The sequence below is a fragment of the Mus caroli genome, chromosome 3 (assembly GCF_900094665.2).
Source record: "Mus caroli chromosome 3, CAROLI_EIJ_v1.1, whole genome shotgun sequence".
NCBI classification, from domain to species: Eukaryota; Metazoa; Chordata; class Mammalia; order Rodentia; family Muridae; genus Mus; species Mus caroli.
Genome location: NC_034572.1, coordinates 5,045,158 through 5,072,587, shown reverse-complemented (window position 1 = coordinate 5,072,587; position 27,430 = coordinate 5,045,158). Strand labels below are relative to the sequence as shown.

The 27,430-nt window shown below is 46.2% G+C and overlaps 1 protein-coding gene across 3 annotated transcripts in view; it reads left to right on the top strand.

Moving 5' to 3' along the window:
* Positions 1-27,430, top strand: part of Tpd52 (tumor protein D52) — an 83,674-nt gene that overhangs the window by 9,084 nt on the left and 47,160 nt on the right. Inside the window, exon 2 of one of the 3 annotated variants that reach the window (XM_029475460.1) lies at positions 3,129-3,291. The exons of the other annotated variants lie outside the window; for them this stretch is intronic. The gene's annotated coding sequence lies outside the window, so the exon portion shown is untranslated. The remainder of the gene's footprint in view (positions 1-3,128; positions 3,292-27,430) is intronic. 3 annotated transcript variants of the gene reach the window in all.

The window sequence follows — 27,430 nt, the reverse complement described above, 5'->3', positions numbered from 1 at the left end:
ATACTGTGTGCCGCCCCCCCCCCAGGTCGTGTCTCTAGCTGCATATGTAGCAGAAAATGGCCTAGTCGGCCATTATTGGGAAGAGAGGCCCTTGGTCTTGCAAACTTTATATGCCTCAGTACAGGGGAACACCAGGGCCAAGAAGTGGGAGTGGGAGGGTAGTGGAGCAGGGCTGTGGGGAGGGTATAGGGAACTTTCGGGATAGCATTTGAAATGTAAATAAAGAAAATATCTAATAAAAAAAAAGAGCAAATACCTTTAGGTGACACTTTGGAGACACTGAGCTGTCTCTGAGTTGCTTTTGATACTTATTTCTTGGATTTTGTGTCTTCTGAATTTATAGGCTTTGGTAGTCAGTACTAAAAACAGTGCTTTCCGCTATTTATTTATATACCTTAACTCACGAACATTCATGGTTGAGAAAAATGGAAATTAAGTTTTAAAAATTGCCTGTATGAAGTTTTGGACTGGAAACTCAATGGGTTATGTGATCCCTGCTGCATCCTCAGGCTGTTGGAGTCAGTGTGGTCGGACACGGAGGGTGTGGCTCTGTCTGTCCGCAGGCCAGGGACAGGATTGAATGTGGTTTGGCCAGCCTGCCAGGGTCTCTGGGATGCGGCTCCATGCTTGGTGTGGGTGTTTCTAGGAGGCAGACTGGAAGCACATCACAGAGTACTGGTTGGAGAGACTTCAGCATGGATGGAGTCAGACGGGAGTAGACAGAAAAAGCTAAGGATTAGGGAGAGAAACTGGCTCGGCAGCGAGACAGGAATATATGTTCAAATATGCTTCTAGCTTTATATAAATCACCGAAAAATGTGTTTTGTAAATAGAAGAGAGACTGGTTCTTTCATTCTGCAGTGTGTTTGTAAAAATGCCATGTCTACATAAAATGGATAGTGATGCTTAAGCTTGTATTGGGCAAAGGTTGTTAGACATAGTGCCTTGTCATTTAACAAACCAGGCCCTGTCAGTGTTACTAATGTCTCCGGAGCTTAGAGTGCATGGATGGCCTTGTTTGTTTATTACATCCCAGGCTGTCCTGGATCTGAATGTTGCCCAGAAACATCTGGAGCACCTGTTCCTCTGGCCTGTCTTTTAATCTGCTAGGATTACAGGTGTGTGACACTGACCTTCATTTATGCAGTGCTAGAGCTCAGATCCAGAGCCTCCTGTGTGCTGCACAGTGTTCTACCCACTGCGCCACAGCTCCAGACCCCTCAATACATGTTAGAGTAGTTCCTTTGAATGTTGCTGTGAAGGACATAGCCTCTGGTGACCATGCCTAGCTGGAATTTTCCATTTACTATTTTCAGATCATGGTTGTCCCTGAACTCCTAAAACCGTGGATATTGAACCCACACCTAGCAGCAGCTTGCATGGGACCCCCAGTGGGACTGCCTACAGGAGCGCCAGGCATCCCGAGGTGTTCTGCATGCTGCTTTCTCTGTGTCTCTCAGCCCTACCACCATTTTCAGTTGTTTATGGGGGCATAGTTGCTGTGGTCACAGCTTCCCAAGATCTACTGTGCTGAATGCGGAGAGCTGTACAAAAAACATTACCCTAATTAAACCTATTGTTTCTAAGAAAATAGCACTGGGTCCAAGACAATTTAGTATATGATTGCTGAGCAGGATGCTGTGCTTTTTAGAAACGTTTTCCCCACAGCTAATTTAAACAAAATTGGAATTCAGAGGAACAAGGTGTGAGCCCTGCTTCCCAGTTGCATGCATGTCTGGAGTCCTTTAGTCTGATAGCATTTCCGAAGTGTCTGCTGTGTGCCAGCCTTCAGTATAAGTGCGTCCAGGCTCATCCTTTTTTTTTTTTTTTTTTTTTTGGTTTTTTGAGACAGGGTTTCTCTGTGTAGCCCTGGCTGTCCTGGAACTCACTTTGTAGACCAGGCTGGCCTCNTTTTTTTTTTTGGTTTTTTGAGACAGGGTTTCTCTGTGTAGCCCTGGCTGTCCTGGAACTCACTTTGTAGACCAGGCTGGCCTCGAACTCAGAAATTCACCTGCCTCTGCCTCCCAAGTGCTGGGATTAAAGGCGTGCGCCACCACACCCAGCTTTTTTTTCTTTTTAAGACTCTTGACAAGTCCTGGGAGCAGGTGCTGGTGTGACCCCGCTTTACAGGGTAATTTCTCTAGAGCACAGTGCTTGGCACAGACAGATCTGGGCTTCTGATCTGTGATGTCAGGCTGAGGCATACATGTCATGTCCAACTGAACATCATCTAGAATTTATCCAGTGTCCCTTTTCCCTTGGAGGGCAGTCGCATAGTTACTGTGGAGCATGAAAGGTAGTTAAGAAGTGAGAGCCTGTGTCTCTCTGTCCTTGGAATCAGAGCTAATTGGAAATGTTAAGGTCAAGAATGTTGGGTATGAAGTCGTACCTGGGTTCCAGTTTTCATGTGACTTTTCCTGGCTCACCATCTGACTGACAGTGATGATGCCCCAGGTAGTACGGTGTTACGGATACAGAAGCTGAGCGTTGGGTGACTGGAGTGCTTGAACTCAGCGGATCCCAATGACTATCCAACGGCATGGATTTAGAGACATTTCTATAGTGTGACTACCTACAGGCTCTCGGATATATGGCTTGAGAGACATGGGGTGCAGATAATGTGTAAGCTATATCACCTTGCCAGGGAGGAAGCCAGCCACTCTGGGCTGCATCTATACTGAGACCTCAAAGTAGACCGTGCCATTTGAACTTGGCTGGAATGCTTTGGAGGTTTGCGTGCTCCAGGGTGGGGTGGTGTCTGGAGATGAGGACTTTGGGAGGTAATTTAGTCATGGAGGCTAAACTCATGGGTAGAGTTGATGCACCTTTCTCTCTCCCCCGTACCCCCTCTGTGCGTGTGTGTATGTATGTATGTAGGTGTGTATGCACATGCACATGGAGGCTAGAAGTCAAGTTCCAATGTTGTTTTTCAGGTGCTAAGTCTACCTTGCTTTTAGAGACAGGGTCTCTGACTGGCGTGAATTTCTTCATATTGGCTAGGCTGTCTGCCAGTGAGCTCCAATGATTCCCAGGTGGCATTACACAACACCTTGGCTGGCTTTTTTTTTTTTAAACATCCAAAACACCCAAAAACATAGGTTCTGAGGATTGATCTCTGTTTCCCACAGGAAGATAGAGCAACACCAATCTGTGAACCGGAAATCACTGCTTGCGCTTGATTCCCAGTCTGCTGCCACATCGATCCATTTTGGGCTTTATCCAAGAGCCTAAGAAGTGATGTCATTGAAGCCGTTCTGTGGTCCTTGAAGGGCTTGAGCTGACAGAGACCAAGTACGGTGGGAAGAAGTGATGGAGAGAGAAGGGAGGAAAGAGGAGTTTATAAGGAGGACTTGGAGCGCCAGCAGGGGACTTGGCAAGCCTCAGAAATGGCCTGGGCCTGGGGTTTAAGGTGACCTTGGGAGTATAAATGCAGTGTCTTGTGGGTGAGGGCCAGGAATCGGGATTAAGAAATGTTGCTTGGCTGATGCACAGGAAGTATGAAAGCCAGAAAGGGTGAGTCACTTAGTTCTAGACCCGAGTTGAGAATGCTGTGGACATTGAGTGTGCTGGGTTCCTGGGAGGCGTCAGGGAGAGTAAGTCAGGTGTCTAGAGACTCAGGTGGGAAAAAAAGAAGGGTAAGGGTTTCATATTGGATGTAGAAAGAAAGAACTGTGCTAGTCGGAAAACACAGAAAGCTCTAGACACCAGGAGGGAGACAGAGGGTACGAGAGCTGAGCTGCTGAGGTCTGTTCCCATTCCAACACTGTGTAACCAGCTCACCCTTGCCCACCTGCTGCTCTCAGCTGGCCTGGAGAACCGATGCCTCAGGATGGGTCCCCCAGAGCCCCTGCTCTCAGCTGGGCTGGAGGACGGATGCCTCAGGATGGGTCCCCCAGAGCCCCGGCTCTCAGCTGGGCTGGAGGACGGATGCCTCAGGTTGGGTCTCCCAGAGCCCCGGCTCTCCAGTTGGGGAGGGGTGGTGCTAGAAGACTCCAACTGCTGGGTTCCTTGGATGCCTGTTTCTGTTGGCCATGTCTCTCATGTGTGTCTTACAAGCTTCCCCAGAGCTCCTTAGGAGGAGTCCTGGGAGAGATGGGCTGACTGGAGCTATGTGGCTTTTCATAGCCTTGCTTTGTAAGTCACATGATTTTACATCGTGCCTGTAGCTAGAACTGTGTCACTGAGCACAGCTGGGAAGCAGGTCAGTGAGTGAGGACTTCTATCTTAAGATGACCACATCTTCACGTGTGACATCCATGCAGATGTGTTCAGAGAAAGGTGGGTCAATTGTCAAAGTTCAGGATACCTGACAATGGGCAGTATGATGACCACAGAGAAACTAAAGCAAAAGCAAGAAGCAAGCCTGGCCTGCGAACCTTCCCAGTGTCAGTTATGAGATAGGTAGGCTCCGACAGGAGTGGAGATGGCAGTCGGGGAGGTGAACAGGTTGAAACTAGCCTCTCTGACAAGATTGCCAGGATATTCCCTGTGAGGCTTCGGAGAATGGGGAGGACGGGTAGGTACAGGCCGAGTCTGTGGGGATGGAGGAAGAGAGGTAGCCAAACAAGGATGCTCCTTTGGGAAGAGTCCAGCTGTGTTCGAACAGAAATTGTGGATTACATGATAGTGCTTGTCCTGTGTTTAGTGATGTTTTAACTGTCAACGTGGGAGGATGAAAAGTGTGGCTTTTGCAAGTGAGTAGAAACCAGAGGTGAAGGGAATAACTAGACGTGCAGTCCAGCAGCTGCCTCTATCTTAGTCAGGATGCTAGACTTGCAGTCCAGCAGCTGCCTCTATCTTAGTCAGGATGCTTCTCATGCAAAGGATCTTTTCATGGTGGTGTTAGAGTCTGACCTTCAGTAGCCCAAGTATATAGGCGGTAATTAATTTTCATGTGCATTGCAGAGCAGAGACATTTATTAAATATTGGTCCTGAGGAAGTATGATCCATCCCCTGGGTATTCCTATCGTCAGAGAAGCAGTTTAACCTGGTGGTGACATCTGAGCAAAGTTGGAGATGCTGTGATCTTGCAGATTTGGCCAGTGGTTGCTGAGGCTGAGAGAACTTGTGTTCACAGCATGGGATGGGTTGTGCCAAGTGCAAACTTATCAGATACTCTTGTAAACTCGCTCGCTTGCTTGTTTGCTTGCTTGATCACTTGCTCAGATCCTTTTCAGAAACCACCTTTATTCAGCATCCTGACCCAGAGTTGGTCATAGCTCGCTGTGAAGCCTCCATGCCCCAATGGGAAATGGATGGTTCTGCCTGCTGCTTCAGGGGTTCAGTAAGATTGAACATCTCCATTCGGAGCAAAGACAGCCGGACATTTCTCTGGATTGAGCAGCTTTCCTTTGGTTCTGTGTTACAGTCTCCTTGCAGACTTTCTGTAGACAGTGGATTTGAGACGCTGAAATAGTCAGCTAGCATCCACTTTTTTAACTTGCTGGACAACATGTCCCCGTGTGCTCTAAGCACATGCCTTTTGAGGCTTCTTGCTCCCTGTCATTTCTCCCAATTTCCTTTTTCCTTTTTCTCTTTCCGATCTTCTTCACTTGCAAGAGTGACTTATGCATTTATTTAATAATATGCTTTATGTGGAGGTTTTTTTTTTGTTTGTTTTTGTTTTTGTTTTTTGTTTTTTTTTTTCGAGACAGGGTTTCTCTGTATAGCCCTGGCTGTCCTAGAACTCACTTGTAGACTAGGCTGGCCTTGAAGTCAGAAATCCGCTTGCCTCTGCCTCCTGAGTGCTGGGATTAAAGGCTTGCGCCACTATGCCCAACATCTTTTTTTTTTTTTTTTTTTTTTCAGTAGGAGTAATAAAACATTCCCAGAAACCTGCTTTGTTAACTTTGTTCATTTATTATTAATGTCCTGGTTATTTCAAGGCTAATTTTGTTGCATATATATACATATGACGCTTCTAAATATAGAAGAAACTTTTGAAACGATTGGGAATTTAAAAATATCACACTCAGGGCCAGTAGAGAAACAAGGAACCATTGTGGCTCCTTTCTCTTCCTGACTTAAAGGTGTCATGATTAAGGAAAAACCACTGTTAGACGTTATATAAGGAAGTTTAGATTTATCTTTCCTAAAGGGATTGCGGAAGCCGTTAGTCAATTACTGTAACCTGTCCCTCCTAGGCTGTGGGCCCCTGTGGGATTGTCATGTCCAGCACGGATGCTCCCTGCCTTGCAATCCGCCCTGTTATTCCCTCCAGTCTTGGAGACACCAGGCTCTCATCCTTTTGTTCCCCTTTCCCAGATGTTGGCCCACTCAGACCCTCTATACTTTCCGCAGTAACAGTATCTGTTTGCTTTCTGTGTTTAGATGTAGCCATTCCCCCTTCCCACTACTGTCTGTACCTGCTCTTCAGTTCTGAATAGGTGGATGCCCCGGGAGGCTTCCCAGGAACGCAGTGCTGTGCACGTGCAGTGGTGGGAGGAGGCTCAGCCAGTGCACAGAGGGGACAGCTTGGACTCTGGGGTGTCTGGAGAATTTGAAGTTTTTAATTCTTTTCAGTCAGTACTGTGTAGAACAGAAAGCATTTTTATTTGCTGATGATGCTAACTTTTATAAATGCTTTCAAAGTCCTAGTTTCTGTCCCGTGATCTTTTCCGGTTTACTGGTGGCCGAGTTTAAAGTTTACAGGGTGTAAGGAGCTCTCCAACATCAGAACTAAGACTGCAGTAATTTTTTTTTTTAAGATTTATTTATTTATTATAGGTAAGTACACTGTAGCTGTCTTCAGACACACAAGAAGAGGGCGTCAGACCTCATTTCGGGTGGTTGTGAGCCACCATGTGGTTGCTGGGATTTGAACTCTAGACCTTCGGAAGGGCAGTCTTGGGTGCTCTTACCCACTGAGCCATCTCACCAGCCCAAGACTGCAGTAATTTATCACCTGCTATTGATGTAGGAACCCTTTGTCTAAACGGGGTTGCCAAAATGGAACTGGTTTACTTCAAAAACAACAATGTGTGGTCATGTGTTCAAGGTGTGTATGTGCACACGTGGAGGCAGAGGCCAGCCTGAGCTCTTGTTGCCTCTGCACTGCACTGCCTGGTTCCACCTCCCACAGATGGGGTTGCATCTATGCACTAGCATGCCCACCCAGCTTTTTACATCAGAGTGGGGGATTTAACTCAGATCCTCGAACTGCCAGGGCACGCCCTTTCCCGACCCAGTCATCTCCCAGTCCAGAAACCGAATCTTCAGGGATGTGGCCTTGGCATTCTGAGTTCTCTATTAACGTTACCAGCGGAGCAAATCTTGCTGGTGCCATTTTGGAGAGAGAAGTTCTGAGGCCTAGGAGTGGGGAAAGGGCAAAAAGGATGGGCAAGGGCAGAGGAGGCTCTGTGCGTCTCTCCAGCTGCTGAGGAAGGATTTTCTCTAGGGAGACAGCAAACTTGCTGCTGGTTCTACCCTTGAGCAGTTGTCACCTTCCATGTTAGGATGGCTGACCTTGTACGGGCATTAGAAAATCAAAGCAGTTGCATTTCATGTACTTAGTATTTTTCTGTGTGCTAGTGGTGGTTACGGTGGTGGTGGTGGCGGTGGTGATGATGTCTTATAGAGTCAAATCTGGCCTCAGATTCATTATATAGCTCTGGCTGGACTTGAACTCCTGATCTGCCTGTGTCTAGGAAGTTACTCTTCACCTCTTTTCCGTTTTCACCATGAGTAATCTGTATCTGTTGTATAGTAGGAAAGCATAGCAATAATGCATTTAATAAGAAGTCATATTTCAAAACCATTATTTATGCAAAGTTATTTAAATAAATCAAGAATATTAATTTTACAGTTAATTAATACAATATATTTTATGTATAACATTGTATTTTATTATATGCAATATATAAAAATTACATATTTATATGTAATTTACAATATAGTCTATTATGTTTATATATAAGTTAATAAAATTAAAAATTTCATATTTTATCAATTAATTAAGCATATCAATTTACTTTTCTGCCACTGTGGCCAAATGCTTGGCAGAGTCAACTTACATGAAGAAAGTTTGTTTATTTACTTAGGCTCACAGTTTCAGAGCCGTGGGACAAGGGCAGGCAGGCTCCTTTATCAGGAGGAGGAAGTGAGGCAGGAACCAGATGGCCTACTTCTGCCAGCAAGGTCACCTTCTTAGGTTTCTACAGCCCTTTAAAATAGAGTCACAGACTGGGAGCAGGCATTTAAAACGGAGCTGGTGGGGGACCTTCCTGCTTCAGCTCACAGCAGTAAGTATCTTACCGAAACCTCAGCTTAAGCGCTTTTCTCCCTCTCTTGGGTTGGCTATACGTGTACAGCAATGGGTAGAGGTGCTAGCAGAAGCTTCAGACCATGCTAATAAAAGTCATTTTCTCCACTCACTACATTTCTCTCCCTCTCCTGCACACACCCCGTCAGGTCAATGTTCAAGTTCTTAATCACAGGCCTTTCCCTGAAACACTGAGTGCTTTCTTTGGCCGTCCTTCAAGGATCAGATTTCGTGCCTTCAAAGGGAACCTGGATCCTGCTTGTGCTTGCCTTTTGTCTCGTAAGACATCCGCTGAGGTCTCCGGTATGATGGACATTCTTTTGAAGGATGATGTTGAGGAGGAAGGCTATTTTCATGACAGCTTTGTATTCCTGCGTTGGTGCTTCTGTGGCTTATTTCTGCTCATGTGACCTTGTCAGTTCTGTTAGGTGCATCTAACTCCTGTAGGCTGTTCTCTTCCCTGCTTCTCTAACAAAAGGTTTTCCTTTCCCCTTCCCCTTCCCCTTCCCCTTCCCCTTCCCCTTTTTTTCTTTTCTCTTTTCTCTTTTCTCTTTTCTCTTTTCTTTTCTTTTCTTTTCTTTTCTTTTCTTTTCTTTTCTTTTCTTTTCTTTCCTTTCCTTTCCTTTCCTTTCCTTTCCTTTCCTTTTCTTTTCTTTTCTTTTCTTTTCTTTTCTTTTCTTTCCCTCCTCTTTACCCCCTCTCTCTCTTCAGGGTCGCTACATATTCCTGACTGTCCTGGAATTCTATAGACCAGGCTGGTTCTTGAACTCCCAGCCAGAGATTCTGTGTCTGCCTCCTAAATGCTGGGATTAAAGATGTGGTCCTCCACACCTGACAGTTTATTTTATCTTACATTTCCACGTTTATCACAGAGGAAAGTCGAGGCAAGAACCTGGAAGCAGGAACTGAAGCAGAGACTGGGGAGGAGTGTTGTTTATCATCTCACTCAGCATGCTTTATGCATCCAAGCCTGCCTACCTAGGAGATCTCCCATATCGGTCATTAAGAAAATGACCCACAGACTTGACTATAGGCAAGTGTGATAGCCACAACTCAACTCACAATCCTGCTTCCCAGATACGTCCAGATTTGTGTGTGTCAGGTTGGCAGGGAAGATTTTGTTTTTTCCTCTTCAAACTATTAATGCTAATCAGATATATTTCAGAAGGTGCCCCAGAAACCCCAGAGTTGCAGCATTCTGCTTTGGAGTAACTGAGACACAGGGTTCTTGTTTATACAGAAAGCTGCTTGCCTGGAGACTTGGCATCACCTCAAAGTACTGATACAAGGATGTCACTTCCAGCGTCTGGCGTCACTTCCGGCGTCTGGCATCATTTCCAGCATCTTGCATCATGTCCGGTGTCTGACATCATGCTAGATGCCATGTTTTTTACTTGCCGTTAACTCAGTAAGGATGGATAAATTACATAAAGATCATTTGGTGTGTGCACCTTTCAGAAGACAAAATAACAGCAAACATAACTCTAATTGACTTTGATTTCCCAAAACCAAAATGGAATAGGCATTCCAATGGGCACTGCTTGGACATCCAGCCCCCTTTATTTTTCAGTTTGACTGCATGGCACTTAGGGCCAGAGACTCCATTTCTGTTTGATCTGACCTCATGCAGGAGCTGGGTCTAAAAACAAAGACTTCCCGGAATTTTTTTTTGTCATGCCTTAAAAATAATCACTTGCACTGTTTTTCTTAAGTTTTAGATCTAGTCTGTAGCGACAAAGAATAATCCTTTACTGCTGTTGTTGAGAGTTGAGCTCTGTGTCTGCTGTAAGAGAATTACATATATTTCTGTAGAGTGAAGAATCGAGGCTTGGAAAGTTGAGTGCCTCGCAGCTGTTCCTCTACAGCTTGACTGTGGCTTCAAGCAGGGCTCCTTTGCCTGTGTCAGAGTACAAGTGGGCGGCGATGGCCTCCCGTGCCCACGAGAAGAAAGGTTGAACCCCAACTGCTGATATGGCCAAAGCCAGACATGAAGATGGTTTTAGCTTTTCTCCCAGTGGAATCTGCAGAGTTCTTTTTCGAGAGAAGCTTTGCTTGTTCTTTATCAGAGAGTGAGGCAGGGTATCCAGGTTGTTCTAGAAACCAGCTTTTAAAGTCCTTGCCTGTGGTGTCAGTGGTAGTGCCACGCACCCCTGAGGTATAGATCAATTTGGTTCTTACTTTTAAAACACTTCAGGGCTGAGGATGTAGCTCAGATGCTAACATTCATGAGAACCCAAGTTCGATCCCTAGAACCATATAAACCTGGCATGGTGGCGCAGGCAATGGGAGGGGCCCAAGTGCACAGCTGTCATTAGCTACACAGTGAGTTTTGAGGACACTGACTCAGACACACACACACACACACACACACACACACACACACACGAGAGCTGATGGCTCAGTGAATAAAGTGTTTGCTGTGCAATGGTGAACACTGAAGTTCGGGTCCTCAGAGAGCCAGGTGGACTTGACAGCCGTCTGTGATCCCAGCGGAGGGAGGCAGAGAGGGAGATCCCTGTGGCGAGGTGAGCAGTTTGGCTACAGCAGCTGTAATTGGTGAGGTTCAGATTCACTGAGAGGTCTTGCCTTAGTAAATAAAGTAGAGAGAGGATAAGAAAGACACTCCAGGTCAACTTCAGTCCCTACACACACACACACACACACACACACACACACACACACACACACACACACGTATACAGTGTGCCTACATATACTTATGCAAATCTCACATACTGTATATACACTTATACACAAGAAAGTATTTTAGAAGTGGATTATTCTTAATTTGTTTTGTTTTTATTTTTTGAGACAAAGGGTTTTGCTGTGTTGCTCAGACTCCAAAGTGCTGTGATTACAGGCATGTGCCAGTATACTTCACAGGAAATTAATAATTCTTTGGCCACTTCTTGACCAAATATTAAGTGTTATGACCCTCATATTTTAGGTTTCTGTAAATCTTGTAGAATTTATTTTTACATTCAGAAATGTTGTCAGTAAAGGTTTGATTTCTTTTTTTCCCCTCTCCCACTTGTGGCTGTGAAGTGAATGGAGGAAACTGTGTGTGTTGTGTGTGTGTGTGTGGTGTGTGTGGTGTGTGTGGTGTGTGTGTGTGTGTGTGTGTGTGGTGTGTGGGGGATGTGTGTGGCGTGTGTGTGTGATGTGTGTGTGTGTATGCTGTGTGTGTGATATGTGTGTGATGTGTGTGTGTGTGTGTGTGGTCTTAGGCTCTGCTGTGCTGAACCTGCTTGATCAGGATTTTCGGGTACCTCAGCCAGTCCTCTGTAAGGCTCATTACTTCTCCCTCAAGTCTCCTGCTCTTGTGACCTTTGCCCTGCGGCCCCACAACACAGCTCCAGAAAGTGCAAGGACGGCAGCTGGGACTGGCAGCCGGGACTGGGAGCCAGCTGCTTGCTGCTGCCTGTAATTCAAAGCTTCAACACAAACAGAACAACAAAAGACATTCTAAGTAGCTGTTCTTAAACAAGGCCTGTACTGTTCAGCCTCCCCTCGCCATGGTTGCTAGCCCTTCTTCCTGTTACAGTTAGCCATTTGTCATGTGCTTGCTCTTCAGAAGACATCAGGAGGACCAGTTGAACTGTTGTCAATTAGGAGGGGAATCCTTCCTGACTCAGTAGCCACTAGGGAATGTTAATCTCCCATCCAGAGCTTTCCATGTGTTACAGGAGCAGCTAACCATTTACCTGTCCCTTGCTGGCATCTGCAACATCATCTAACTTAGAGGACCCATGCATAGAGTGCTTATGAGAAGCGGGGTGAGCGTAAATAAAGGTGAAGCCCGGGAACCTCAGATGACAGTTGTCCTACTGTGATCTCTGCCTCCCCAAGGCCTCCCCAAGCCTAGAATTATCTGAGGGGCAGATGGTAGCACTATCCAGAGTCTGACTCTGTAGGTCAAAGGTCAGGCCTGGTAATAGATATTTTAAGCAAGATTGCATGTGTCACTGCTCAGGGACCACTTTTGGTCACATTATATGGAATAGAATTTTTTTACGGGGGAGGGGTGTTGCTGTTTTAGTTGTTTTCGTGCTGTTTGAGAGTCAGTCTTTGTGTAGACTTGGCTGGCCTGGAACTTGCTATGTATTTTGCTCTGTCCTTGAACTTTCAGTATTCATACAGCCTCTACTATTGACTTCTGGGATGAGCTTGTAGGTGCCGTGTGTCTGTGTACCTGGAGGTCGAGAACCCATGGCTTCATGTATCTTCGGCAAGTATTCTACACTGAGTCACATCCCCAGCTCCTGTGTGTCCTTTTATTTTGTTTGTTTATTAGTATGGCTATCTTGTCAGCATGCCTGTCTGTACATCACTTGCCTGGAGTGCCCTTGGAGACCAGATGAGGGGGTCAGATTCCCTGGATCTGGGCGGAGTCACAGACAGTTGTGAGCTGCCATGTGGGTGCTGAGAATCGAACCCAGATCTTTTGGAAGCACAGCCAGTGAGCCTAACCACTGAGCCATTCCAGTCCCCTTGTGTGCTGTTTTAGAAAAACAAATGTTACTGAGCTATATATACACAAGTATATTTTCCATTTCCTCTGGGTCATGCAGAGCTCTGTATAAGCACCTGCTGGTCACTTCCTCCTCCTCCTCCTCAGCTGGTGCATGACATTCCAGAGTATTCATGTGCCATGACTTCATGTCAGGCCGCACTTATTTTGGTTCTTTCCAGTGGTTTTTTTTTTTTTTTGTGTGTGTGTGTGAATTATTATAAGCAAGTGCTTTGTTTAGTTTCCTGCATGAAGTGTGCTTGTCAAGGATAATATACAGAAGTGAAATTGATGATCATGTGAAACTTTAGTTTAGACGCTGACTTCCTAGTACTCACATGGTAATGCCCAACCATAGGCAGTTTGTCTTATTCACCTTCCAGTGCGTGGCTAATTCAGTGCAGCAGAATCTGAATGCGCCAATTGGACCTTTCACACAGTCTGTAGTAGCCTTCGGATTACTGACGTGTGTGTGTGTGTGTGTGTGTGTGTGTTTACATATTTAAAAACTATGATTTCCTTCCTTACTAATAACTGCAGACTGATAAGAACTGTGTTCAGCAGCAGTGGGTCATATACATAGAGGGCTGAGTGTCTGTCGTTCTGTAGTTCAGGTTGGCCTCCAATTAGTGATCCTCCTGCCTCAGTCTCCTAAATGCGGGGATTGTAGGGATGCACCAACATATCAGTTTCCGTTGGATTGAGAGAGGGACACTGTGAGCTAGCGGCATCTTTTCTTTCTATCTCTAAGAGGTGGCTATCAGGCACACACCAGCATCTTCAGCATATTCAGATGGAGTTCTTTCTTTTTCAAATGTAGAATCAGAGCTAGAGTTTTCCTACTTCATGCCAAACTCTGATGTGCATGATCAAGATCAGCGTTGACTATGGTGTCCTGCTGAGGGAGTTCTCTCCCCCAACCCCCATTTCTTGGCAGCACTGCCACAAGAAGTAGGGAGGCCTGTAGTCATGGGCGGGCTATAGAGGGCCCACTGTGTTTTTAGTTTTACCACTAACCAGTTCCAAATTTTCAGAAACCATGGGATGGTAAAATTAGGAAGGAAAGAGAAGGGAGGAGGTGAGGGAGGGAGGTGAAGAGGATGGGAGAGAGGGAGGGGTGGGGGGAGGAAGAGAGGCAGAGAGAGGAGGAGGGAGAGGGGCGTGGACAGGGAGAGGGAGGAGATGGGATGTATGTTCATGCATAGTTTTCAGCCTCCTTTTGCCTAAATTATTAAAACCAGCCCCTCAAAGCTTCTATTATTTTAAAAATAAGAGGTTCTCCTCCCAACAAAACCAAGCAAACAAACCAATCAGGGCAAATATTCCACAAGAAAAGGTTTCAGTTTGATTTGAGGGGGGGAAATTGTTTTTCCTTTTGCCTCATGCAGACGTTGAGTGCAGAGCTGCCGGCTCCCCATACACACGTGCTGTGGTGTCTGTCAGTGAGGGCTTTCTCTTTGCCTCATGCCCTGGGCCTGGGAACTGCAGAGCTCCTCAGGAAGGGATGCTGCTGCCGGTCTAAGAGGCTGGCTCTGCCCCTGAGCATCAGTGGGAAGGTGTCAGTCTGCAGCTTCCTCAGCAGCCCTGTAGCATACAGATGATCTTCCTGTGCACACATGTCACCATCTGTGGTGACAAATGTGGCATTTAAAGAATCACTTACTTGCCTTTCTGATCTTAGCAGAAGGTCACCCTGTTTGGCCACAAGGATGGTAGTTTTATCTTCCGGCTTCTGGCAAGTCTGGTTTTCCTTTCGCTGTTGAGGCACAGTTGGTGAAGCACCCACATGGGGGCTAACATCCATTCGTAACTCCATGTCTGGGAGTGAAGGGTGGGGGTTATGCTCTCTTCTGACCGCCACAGGCACCTGGTACACTTGTGCTACACAGACAGAAATGTAGGCAAGACACTCATATAGATAACACAACTGTTCTTAAAAATAGAGATAACTTACTTTATGAGGTTTTTGGTGGTCTAATTTCCTGGGATCAGGAGTGGAGGAAGTTGAAGTGTGCCAGACACTTTGATAATTCTTAAGTTTGGTCCAAATGGACACAGAATACCTTGAAACAAGTGGACATAAAAGCCATGCAAAAGGTCTATAGTCTCAGCACATGCCATCTCACAGATCGGAGACATCCTCTTTGTGGACATCACCTTTCTTATGTGGTTTCAGGGAATCTTACAAAAACCGTGGTTTTGAAGGAAGGATCTGAGATTTGCGTGTGGTGCCTGGCCTTCCCCAGATACTTCCTGGTCTGAGACCTAATAAATATTTCATGTGAGGAGGCCTCTGCTGAGCTTGCTGGTTGCCATGGAGAGGTGACTGCGGTCGGAAGACAGGCCTGCAGTGACAGGAGTGATCAGGAAAGGTCATTCGGCTTCAGCTGGAGGTGACTTCCTGTTCTGGTGAGGCTTGATGGGTTTCCGTAGGGCCTCCACGTGTAACGTTCCCGGTTCCCAGTTCACGTATTGCTTTGTCTTAGAGCTTCGATTTCAGCTCTAACTGTACAATGACAGCCTTGGATATTGATACAATGAAGACAGATGTTAAGCATTGTTTCTGATATAATTGTGAAAGAATGAAGTGTTATGCTCTACAGATCGATATAGAACATCAAGAAAACCTTACCTGGCGATAGCTTTCATTTGAAGAAGCATGAACATTCTTCCTGAGTCTGACCATCCCTTCACCCATTTCTAGATCTGTTTGGAACATTTGTCATGTGTGATGTGTCTCACTTGAAAGATCAGCCAATAAATGGATGTGACTTTCATGATGATATAAAATCTCTGTATTTCATGAATATTATAAGGATGTACCGTAAGTGAGTTTTTAAATTAAGATCCTGGAGAAAGGGCCTTGCTGTGTTGTCCAGACTTACGACAAACTTCTGGGCTCTAGCCATCTGTGTTAGTTGTGTGTCTGTTGCTCTGAGTTCACACTAACCAAAGCAGCTTGGGGAGGAAAGGGGCTGTTTCAGCTTACAGCTCTCAGGTCACACGCTCCATCACTGAGGTAAATCAGGGCAGGAGCTCCCGCAGAGGCCGGGCCAGTGCTGCTTACTGGCCTGCTCCTGACTTGCTCAGCCTGCTTTCTTAGAGAATTTAGCTCTGCCAGCCCAGGGTGGTACCATACACAGTGGGTGACCCACATCAATCATTAGTCAAGAAGGTGACCTTACAGACTTGCCTACAGGCTACTCTGATGGAAGCATTAGGACTTCCTCTTCCAGCAGGGTGGTGGTTAGTGCACACTTTTAATCCCAGCAAATGTAGTTGTATCTCTGGTCTACAGAGTGAGTTTCAGGACAGCCAGGGCTACACAGAAAAACTCTTATCTTAAAAATAACAGCAGCAGCAGCAGCAGCAAGTTTCCTTTCCTCTAGATATAACTAGGCTTGTGTCAAGCTGACAAATCCAGCCAGGATTTGTGCTAGCTTACCAAATAGCTGGGACCACAGCTACACGCTACTGCGTCTCGCATAAACAACATCTTTCTGAAAAGCAGTTTGCTTCCATTTGACTACTTCTGTGGCACTACAGTGGTGTGTGTATTACAATCTTAACATTTAACAAACATACTTCGTGTTGAAAGTGGAACTGTCTAACCCTTAGTAATTTCTTTTTCTGTGGTTTCTTCTTCCTCCTTAATGTCCTGAGTAGGGTTAAATGATTGTACTGGTTATTTTTATATGGCTGTTATAAAACACCATGGCAAAGTATGGTGGTCTGGATGAGAGTGGCCCTATAAGCTCTTGTGTTTGAATACTGGATGCCCAGTGGCGGAGCTGTTTGGGAAGGGTTAGGAGGTGTGGGATTGTTGGAGGAGGTGTGGCACACACCGGGGGTGGGCTTTAAAGTTTCAAAAGCCCATACCATTCTCAGTCTCATAGATGTTGTCTCAAGGTGTGGCCTGCCTACCTACCTGCGGCCTTGCTCCCTGCCATTGATGGCTGTAGATTTTTAATTATCTAAAACTATATGCAAGGCCTCAGTAAATTCTTTCTTCATCTTCCTTGGTCATGGTGCCTTTAAACAAATTCCAACATAATATTTGTATTGGTCCTTTGGGGATTTCACACCACACACCCCTATCACATATATTTATTTCCTTGTCCTTCCCTGATGTCCCCACACTGGACGCTTGTCACCTCCCCAGCAAACACAAAGGCCATGTTGTGTTATCTATATACTCCCCAGACCATGGTCAAACTCTCAGTGGCCTGCCATTAGAGCAGAGTCCTTCCCCTCCCCCATCCCTGCCAGAAGCCATCTGTTGTGGAAAGTGACACTTCAGCAGACTGTCACAGCTTTTAAGAGTTCTCTTTCTTTGGGGGCTGGAGAGATGGCTCAGCGGTTAAGGGCATTGACTGCTCTTCCAGAGGTCCTGAGTTCAACTCCCAGCAACCACATGGTGGCTCACAACCATCTGTAATGGGTTCTGATGCCCTCTTCTGGTGTGTCTGAAGACAGCTACAGTGTACTCATATACATAAAATAAATAAATCTTAAAAAAAAAAAGAGTTCTCTTCAATGGTGTCCTATTTAGGCTGTTTCTGTGTTTTGAGGGGGTTGGTGGGATGGAGGTCGGGGTTGTCAAGTCTTCCATGCCCTTCTTTCTCCATTGTGCATCTGCAGTCACCGATGTCACTGCCAATAAGTAGCTTATTTACTCTCTGTGCTCTGCGGAAGCGTGGGTCTTGGGCTTCCACTTGGTCTCTGGCATCAGCACAGGCCAGGAACAGGACTCCTGGTTGCAGTTGGGCCATGGACCCAGACAAGGTCCTGTGATGCAACTGGGATCACAGACAACAATGTGGTGGCTTTGGGCGGCATGGACCCACGGACATCCCACCTGGCCTTTACCTTTCAGTGGCAGCTCGGGCCCAGCGTCACATCATTATGGCCCCAGGTGGCAGTATAGGCCACTCACTTTGAAGCAGCATTGTCCATAGATATGAACATGGATGGCTTCAGGCTGCAGCACAGACCTTGGACATTCATGTGGCCTTTGGTGGTAGCACGGGCCCCAGGCTTCACACAGACCCAGACATGGCCTTCTGACGCAGCCCTGGTCCAGACGTCAGGTCACGCTGTCTATTCACAGCAATAGAAAAGTAACCAGGACAACTTTAAGAAGCCTTTAATTGGACTGACTGTCCCAGACGATCAGAGTCAGGTGGAGCACAAGCATGGCAGCAGGAGGCAGAGAGCACGCTGGGAAAGACTGGAGACTGGAGCCCCAAAGCCCGTCACTGGTGACACGCTCGCCTCCTCTAACAGGGCCCAGCTGGTGTCGCAGTCGTGGTGGTGCCACAGTCTTGGAGTCTCTCCGAGGTGGGGCGATGGCTTTCCCCCTGAAGGCCGCTTGCTGCCGGAAGAGCAGGTGCTCGCTCCCTGCATCTTTCCTTAAGCTTCCCAGCCCTGCCTTTCCCAAGGTCAGTGATCAGTAGAGTGTGGCTTTGTCACCCAGACCTGGGCTGTTTTCATTTGTTACTGCTCTGTACCCGAGATCTTTTCATCTGACCCTGCATATATAAAATGAGTATTACAAACCAAACACTTAATGATAGTAAAGAAATGATCCATAAAGAAAAAAATGGAAAACAATTCTGCATGCTAACAAGATAGATGTGCTTGTCTGTAACACAGTGCAGACAGAGTTTACCCACTCACTTCCTGGTTAAACCCCAGGAATGATGGTAAGAAGTTGTTAAGAAGTCTTTGTTGGAGCTGGAGAGATGGCTCAGTGGTTAAGAGTTTAAATCCCAGCAACCATATGGTGGCTCACAACCATCCGTATGGAGATCTGATGTCCTCTTCTGGAGTGTCTGAAGACAGCTACAGTGGACTTACATATAATAAATAAATAAATAAATAAATAAATAAATAAATCTTTTTTAAAAAAGTTAAAAAAAGAGATTTTGTTTTAAAAAATGTAAGCCCTGTTTTCCTAGAGTGGAATTCTGGGTAGTTCAGATGCTGCAGTTCATACCACTGTGTCAAAGCTGAGGCTGGGTATTTCCGTGCTGTGATGTGACAATGGGCACTACAAAGTGTACACATTGTGTGTTCACACAAAGGGCTGAGTGAAGGCAGGAGCCGGACTGTGGATGGGCCTTGTAGGAGACTCCTCACAGTCATTACGTGCTTGGTTTTGAATTCCTTTTCGGTCCTTGTGTGTCAGCACACAGTGCAGGTGTGGAATTGTGTGTGCCGAGTTCTGAGTGCTTGTGAGAACACTCCAAGAAACAAGACATGAGTGTTGTGACCCCAGTTTCTTCACGACCATGGAGCTGTTCTTTGATTATCGTCCAGTGTCCCTTTCAGGTGTGGCAGGTAGGCGTGAGTTTGCTGCGGATCTTTCATTACACCTGGCTTTTGTTATTTGTTTATGTGCCTCTATGAAAACACATGGGTTTGTCCAGCTTGCTCAGCACATGCCTTCTCGTGTGATTGGACACTTTACCTACGTGACTTTTCTTAACCTTTAGAGGATTATTTGTCTGAAGCTCTAAATAAAGTTGGCTATCTCATGAGACTTTAGTTTGCCTCGTTTATCAGCTCTGTTCTCCCAGGTTACAGCATCAACTAGAACAATTGTGTATTCTGAACTCTTTACTAAGTCGCTAATACAGTCAGTTTTCAGCCTCCGTGGGATTGTGACCCACGATTGAAGAAGGTTTGACGTGGTTTAACTTAGGACCGTATAGGAGGGGCCTACCAGGAGTACCTTGCAGTGCTCCTTGGGGACCATAGTTCATCTGGCTATAATGTTAGGGGAGAAGGAACTTAGGAGGTCAGGAGCTATGTTGGCGACAGGAACTTGGTGCTAATGTGTTTTGGGTGTTCTCCGTGGGCATTAACATGTCATGGAATCAACCTAAGCTGCTTAGTCTGGTAGGGATGGTACATGCTGTGTGTAACTGCGATCCAAGGTAGAAAACGGGATTTGCCCACACAGGCTTGCATTGATGGTGGGAATATTCACCGAGCCAGGGTTGTGGGGATGGGGTGTTAAAGGAGGTGAACCAAGGTTTGCTAACATTGAGGGTGTGGGGCTCATCCATGTTTTGCAGTGCTGGGAATGGACGCACACACACACACACACACACACTCTCTCTCTCTCTGAAAATGTCTCTGCTGCTCTCCTTAAATGTCAGGAGAATAGAATAGAATGGAATAGAATAAGGTTCATTTAATGTGGGATCTTAAGTGATGCTGCTGGTGGGTTCTATGGAATTGACCTTTTCAAGAAAAACAGACTCCCCCCCCCCCCTGCCCCCGTTTTGGAGTGGTGCTGGCATCAGAGCTGGCAGGAATGTATACTTTCCTAGAGTTCAGTACAGCTAAGTCTTTTACTAACATTGTATTGTTTAGAATTCATGACCATATGCAATTGATTCTTCCAAAAATAGGTTCCACATGGGTGTTTACGTGTGCATTCATCCGCTGAGACATGTTTCCTGTATACTGGGATACCTTAGCCGCATAATTTAGGATGGATTACTGTTCCATAGCTGGTTAATCTCCTTTAGGTCATTAACAGCTTAGAAGCTAATAAGCAGGCCCTCTAAATACTACTTTATGCCTGAAAAGAAAACAAAAAGGAGTCAATATTCCTGGGGACACTGAGATGTTTTCTTGCCTAACCAGGTGCAGCCCATGTTCCCCAGGGGTCGGGTTCTGGTGAGACTCGTTGAGTCAGGAGGGATGTTACTTCAGGGACAGTTGTAATTAGAGCTTTGCTCCATTTTGATTAAAGGATTCTAATTAACATGAGCTTTCAGTCTGGGTAAGGCTCAGGCTCCTTAACTTTCAGGGTGACTTCGGGAGAATCAGGACTTGGGTTCTGGGGAGGGTTCATGCTTTCACCACCAAAGCAAGCCAGAGGCCATGAGGCCAGCGGTGGGGCTGCGGCCCAGCCAGAGCTGAGGCAGTCTCTGCGACTTGGCGTAAAACAAAGGCAAGCTTTGCTGTGTTATATCATGCATGGCCTGGTTTTATTTTCATTTTTTTTTCTCAGACAGATAAGAAATTGGAATTGTTTGTGGTAGTTCTGAGCTGGCTCATCGCCTGCGTCACTTCATGCCCAGGCAGAGCAAGGCAGGCAGTTCTGCCTGAGCGACTGGGGTCAGGCATCTTTCAAAACACCAGGCTTCCCACTTGTAAATATACCAGGAGGATGGAGTCAACGGAAAAGACACCATGTTTACAATTGTTATTTTATTTTATTATTTTATTTTTTTTATTTTACAAGAGTAACTTTTTAATAATGAGTTTAAATCTTTACTGCAATATGATATATATATTTTTTTATTACGTATTTTCCTCAATTACATTTCCAATGCTATCCCAAAAGTCCCCCATACCCTCCCCAATTGTTATTTTATAGTTGGGCATAGTGGCACACGCCTTTAATCCCAGCACTCAGGAGGCAGAGGAAGGTGGATCTCTGAGTTTGAGGCCAGCCTGATCTACAGAGTGAGTTCCAGGTCAGCCAGACCTACACAGAGAAACTGTCTTAAAACACAAAAACGAGGACTGGAGAGATGGCTCAGTGGTTAAGAGCACTGACTGCTCTTCCAGAGGTCCTGAGTTCAATTCCCAGCAACCACATGGTGGTTCACAACCATCTGTAATGGGATCTGATGCCCTCTTCTGGTGTGTCTGAAGAGAGCAACAGTATACTCACATATATAAAAATAAATAAATCTTTAAAAGAAATACCCCACCCCCCAAAAACCCAAAACATTTATTTTGTGCTCATACTGCTCCCATGAGATGTAGTTTAACAGAATTTTGAAGGTACGATCCAGTATTGTTAGCAGTTAGTATTTGAATCCATTTTTGGTATGTGTGTGCTCATGTGTGTGCAGGTCCAAGACAGCCTTGCGTGTTCTTCAGACATCATCTACCTTGATTGTTTTTTCTTCTTGAGATGAAGTCTCACTTTGTAGCACTGGTTGGCCTGGAACTCCCTTTGTCAGCCGTTCTAAACCTTTGATCTTTGATCTCAACCTCTTTGGAGATTGGATCTTCCTCTCACAGGGGTCTCCCCAGACCATCGGAAAACACAGATATTTACATTATGATTCATAATAGTAGGACAAATTACAGTTATGAAGTAGGACGAAAATAGTTTTATGGTTGGGGTCACTACAACCTGAGGAACTGTTAAAGGGTCTCAGCATTAGCAAGGTTGAGAACTGCTGCTTTGTGTAGCTCACGCTGAGTGCGTCTGGTCCTCTGGAGGTAGAATTATAGAAAGAAGGTTGTAGGCCACCGTGTGGGTTCCAGGAACTGAGCCCAGTTCCTCTGGAAGAACCGTCAGTCCTCTCAATGGCTGAGCCACCTCTTCAGCCCCACCTTGACTTTTGAGACAGTCTCTCACTGGGTAGGGAGCTTGTGAAGTAGGCTGAAGCCCAGGGATCTGCCTCTTCTTGCCTCTGGGGTTGCAGAGGACAAACCTCTACTCCCAGGTTGCCCTGAGACAGCGTTCACCCCTGGGTTTCTGCTCAGCCCTCCTGCAATTCCCTGAGTGCCCAGAAGCTGGGGCTGCTCTGCTCCCGTCCTTCGTTCCATTAGTAGAGTTAAGGCTGAGGTTTCTATCCAGGGAAAGGTTTGCCTCTGCCTTTTAAGTTGCATCTGCTCTACAGTGGATAATTATTAACTATGTGAATCTACATCACATACTGGGCAGCTTTTAGATAGCATAGCCAGTGCGTAATTTTCAAAGTTCTAAAAGTGTGCTAATTGGAAACTCAGAAAAAAAAAATCCTTTTATTAAAACATTGTCTTAGAACGCAAGTGGGCACTGGTTTCTTCTCAGGTGACTGAAGTGTTCCTAGAGTTAGATTGTGGTGGTTAGCAGCTGCGCTCAGCTCTGAAGATACCAGAAACCGCTGAACTGTACTCCTTATAAACTGTACTCCTCAAACTGGCAGCAGTCCCCCTGCCTCATCTCCATGTGACTACAGGGCTAAGCTACCATAAGTGGCAAACTGTGTTCATTATAAAGGGTTAATATCATGGAATTGGAATTATGCTGGAGTAAGGCTGTTACTAAGAAACAAAGCTTGATCTTGTGTTACTGTGACAGTCTCCCGGCCCTCCTCCAGCTCTTTGTCCAAGGCATGGCTGGCATTTGTCGTACACAGGTTACTGTGCGTGAAAAGATACTGTGGTCCATTTTCTGATGTACTGACAGCATCTTTGAGTGTATGTAATTGTGAGGCGGCTGGGAAGTCTGAGAAGGTGCCAGCCTGTGTCTAGGAGCTTGGTGCTGTATTATTCCATGTTGGAAGGGGGTAGGGCAGGAGAGGACCACACACTCTCAGAGGCGTGCATCCCCTCTGGTAGCCTTATGCCTACTCTGCGGTAAGAGCAGTGCGTTCATGCAGCAGCTCTCTCACAAGCTGATAACGAACGCCTCCTTAGGCCCCACCTTCCAAGCACTGTTGGACTGCAGATCATTTCCAACACATGAGTTTTGGAAGACATAGTCAGACCGTAGCAAGTAAGTAGTTAAAATAATGCATAAATAGTTGAGGCGGGCTGCAGGGTGTGGTGGTGGTAGTGGTGGTTTGGGAGGGACAAAGTACACCAGAGAACCAGGGAGCCTCCAGGGGGAGGGACTCCCAGTGAGTCTGGTACAGGCCAGATGCAAGCCTTGTAGTTGAATGTTGGCTACAATAGTATTTTATGACCCAGATTACACAGGCCATTTGCATCAGGAAGCTATTTTGTTGGGGCTTAAGCTTAGGAGATGGATACATTTGGAGGACGTGAGAGAGAGGATGGTGTGGAGAGCAAGAAGTTCTTCAATCTTCACAGTGACAGGTTTGCAGTAAGGTGATAGCCAAGGAATGAGAGGAGACAGAAAGATAGAACCAGGCCATGATCAGGACAGCCATGGAGGGGCTGGCTTCTAGCCCTGAGAGTGTGATGTTCACTTCTCTTTGGGGGCTTGGGTTCAATTTTTTCTCTTGTAGTTCAGGCTGTTCTTGATGTTGAGCATCCTGTATATTTGGGGGATAAACTTTAGCTCCTGATCTTCCTGCCTCTTCTTCCAGAGTGCTGGTATTATAGGCACGGTCCCATGCCAGAGTGCTGGTACTATAGGCACGGTCCCATGCCAGAGTGCTGGTACTATAGGCACGGTCCCATGCCAGAGTGCTGGTATTATAGGCATGGTCCCATGCTGGCTCTTGGAAGTTTTGACTTTTTGGAAGTTTTCTCTGGAAAGGAGATTCATGTCATCATCTCAGGAGTCCACGTAGAAAGTGGTCGTGACCACTGCTTTGTACTTTGCAAGTTTGAACAAGTACCTTTGTAGCCCAGGTTGGCCTCAAGCTCACTATGTAGCTGAGGGTGGTTTTGATAATTGGATCCCCCTGCCTCTGCCTTCTGAGTGCTGGAATTAGAGCATGCAGCATCATTCCTGGTTCACGTGGTGCTGGAGAAAGGACCCAGCGCCTTGTGCACTTTAGGCAAGCACTGTGGTCACGGAGCCATACCCCCACCCTCACTGCATCTTGAACTTGTGTCTGGCATGTAGAAATCCGTTATTTTGTCCAGTCGTGTAACTGATGTGATTTTGTGCACATTATTCCTATATAATTTCCCTCCCAGCCCCAGCTTGCTATCTTAGAGAACTTGAACCGCCAGCTAGGGTGGCACTACCCATAATGACTGGGCCCTCCCCCATCAATCATTAATTAAGAAAATGTCTTACAGGCGTGCCTACAGCTCATCTTATGGAGGCAATTTCCTAATTGAGGCTCCTTCCTCTCAGGTGCCTTTAACTTGTGACATAAAATCAACACACTCAACTGTTATTTTAAGTAATGTTTTCAGTTTCTTTTGACACTGTTGGGCAGTTGGCTGTACAGCAGTTTTCATTTCTTGATGTGAGCAGTCTGCCACATGTGTCTGGCCTCTGGGCTGGCCTCGGGGCCATGCTGGCTGTCAGCTGCATTCTTTGCTGCTATCAGATAGGCTCTTGAACACAAGAAAACATTATGTGTGGTTTCCCTCAGGTTGGGTTCAGCTGACTTCTTAGAAAATGGTAAAAGCAGGAAAGGCCATGTTTTGGAGAAAAAGTAGCCATGCAGGACTTAATCAGTGTCCCTGTGCTCTGCAGGGAGCTTGTTATGATATCTGCATTACCCAGGGCTGGAGGGCACTGGTGTAATTCCATTGCTGGGAAGACTGAGACAGATTCCTGTGATTTGAGTCAATTCTGGTTTACGTGAAATCAGGGCAGCCATGGTGACATTGAAGACTTTACCCTAATAAACTCAAATCAGCCTGGTGGCACATACCTTTAATTCCAGTGCTGTAGAGGCAGAGAGGCAGAGGTAGAATCTGTGAGTTCGAGGCCAGCCTGGTGTATAGAGCCAGTTCCAGGATGGCTAGAGCTACACAGAGAAACATTGTCTTGGATAACCCAACCCAACCCAACCCAACCAAACCAGTAACCAGCCAACCCATTAACTAACCAACCAACCAATCAACAAAACAAAACAAATCAGCCAGCCAGCCAGCCAGTCAGTCAATGAAGTGTTTGTCTTCTCAGCCACCATGTTCCGTCTTCTCTACCTTGACACCCTATAGCTAAGTCCTTCCCTCGTGCCTCCTGCTGCTCTGACCTCCTCAGGTCACGGAGATCTTGAGGCCTCTGCTTGTTGAGCTCACGCATGTCACCTTGGCTTCTCCTCGGGAGGCATGGGCCTTTGGTGTCTTCACTGAAGAGCTCAGATAGACTTGGGTTGGTGGACTTTCCCTGTCAAGCCTAGCTTTGGTGCATGGATGGATGAAGCCACTGGTAGGGTGGCGGTACCTCTACCTATAGGAGATTAAAATGGTGTACTCGGCAAGATTTCCTAAAAGGATGGCCTGGTCTGACTAGAAAGCTGTTCTGTAGAAAGCCGTGGTGTCCCAGATCCACTCGGTGAAGCTTTTGGAGGAGATACAATGCAGACACACAGTGCAGGGCGGCATGGGAAGGTAACAGTTGGTGTAGTTGCTTCAGGTTCCACCAATTCAAGTTGTCAACCACAGGAGCCTGTAGGGGACACTTCACATTCATGCCCAACACTACCGGTACGGATCCTGCAAAAATAATTGTACAATCTTAAAATTCCTGTCCCCCACTTACTTATATTCCAGTCTCCTGATCCCTGGCAGCCAGGTGGTCAAGACTGATTTTTTTTTTTTTCTTCCTTGAGACAGGGTTTCTCTATGTAGCCCTGGCTGTCCTGGAACTCACTCTGTAGACCAAGCTGGCCTTGAACTCAGAAATCCGCCTGCCTCTGCCTCCCAAGCGCTGGGATTAAAGGCGTGTGCCACTACAGCCTGTCTTGGTCTCCATAGTTTTGCTTCCTGTGGAATGTTGAGCTGTTGTAACATGACTGACTTCTGTCACTTAGTAATGCCTGTCTGTTTACAGTTCCTTCATACATCTGTCCATGATTTGTTGGGTGGCCCTGACCTCTCTAGTGCCTACCAATGTTCCATTGTCTGCTCATTATTATTATATTATTCTGCCATCTGCTGGAAGATAGCTCTGTGCAGTTGAGGGTAACCATGACTAAAGCTATGATGATTACAGGGTGGAAACACGTGTTGTACCCTTTCTGTTCACAGCATCTGTTTTCTGGGTGACAACTGCCTTCCTTCCCTGCGACATCCTGACCAGCTCTGCCTCACCCCAGACTTGATGACCTGTACTGTTCTGTATGACGATGGGAATGACTTTCTCCAGTCATATCCTTCCTCTCCTTCTCTCCCACTTTCCCTCCCTCCCTCCTCTCCCTCCTCCTCCCTCTGTCTTTCCCCCCATCCCTTCCTTTCTCCATAGAGAGGGTCTTCCAATATAGCTCTGACTGTTCGGGAACTCATTATGTAGAGCAGGCTGGGCTCTCAAACTCCAAGAGCTCCTCCTGCTTCTGATTCCTAAGTGCTGCGGTTAAAGGTGTGCGCCACAGTGCCTGGGATGCCGTGTGTGGAGCCCAGTGCTTTCAATTCCATCTATGCTGCTCTGATTCAGTGCCATTTGTGTTTTTGTTTTTGGGCAGCCAACACCATGATGTTCATCTGGGGGTAAGAAGAGAAATTTACAAAATCTACCTGAAAATCTATATGTCTGTTAGTAGGCTTATGTTATAGCTTGCTATAGTAATACTCTCCAAAAGCTCGGTACCTATGAACAATTCTTTTTCTTTAGGCTAGAACCTACTACCCTGGTAGCTGCGGGGGAAGCTGGGAAATGTAGTTTTGCTGTGTAGACACATGGCCACATCTAGCTTCAGGGGATACTGGGTAATGTAGTTTAAGCTGTGTAGTCATATGGCTCTTCAGGGGATACTGGGTAATGTAGTCTAGCTGTGTAGGCACATGGCCACATCTAGCTGCAAGGGAACAAGCAATGTAGTCTGGCTGTGTACATAGGAATAAGAGGCTTATTGGTCTGGTTCTAGGCCATATTAGGTGAGATTATTGCCATACAAAGTATTGTCTCTGATGGATGATATGGCTGCCAAGTTCTTGATACTTTTTTTGGGAAAGTGATTATCTTTAAAAAAAAAAATTCTTCTTACTGTGCGTGCCTGGAGGGGTTTCTGTGTGTGTGTGTGTGTGTGTGTGTGTGTGC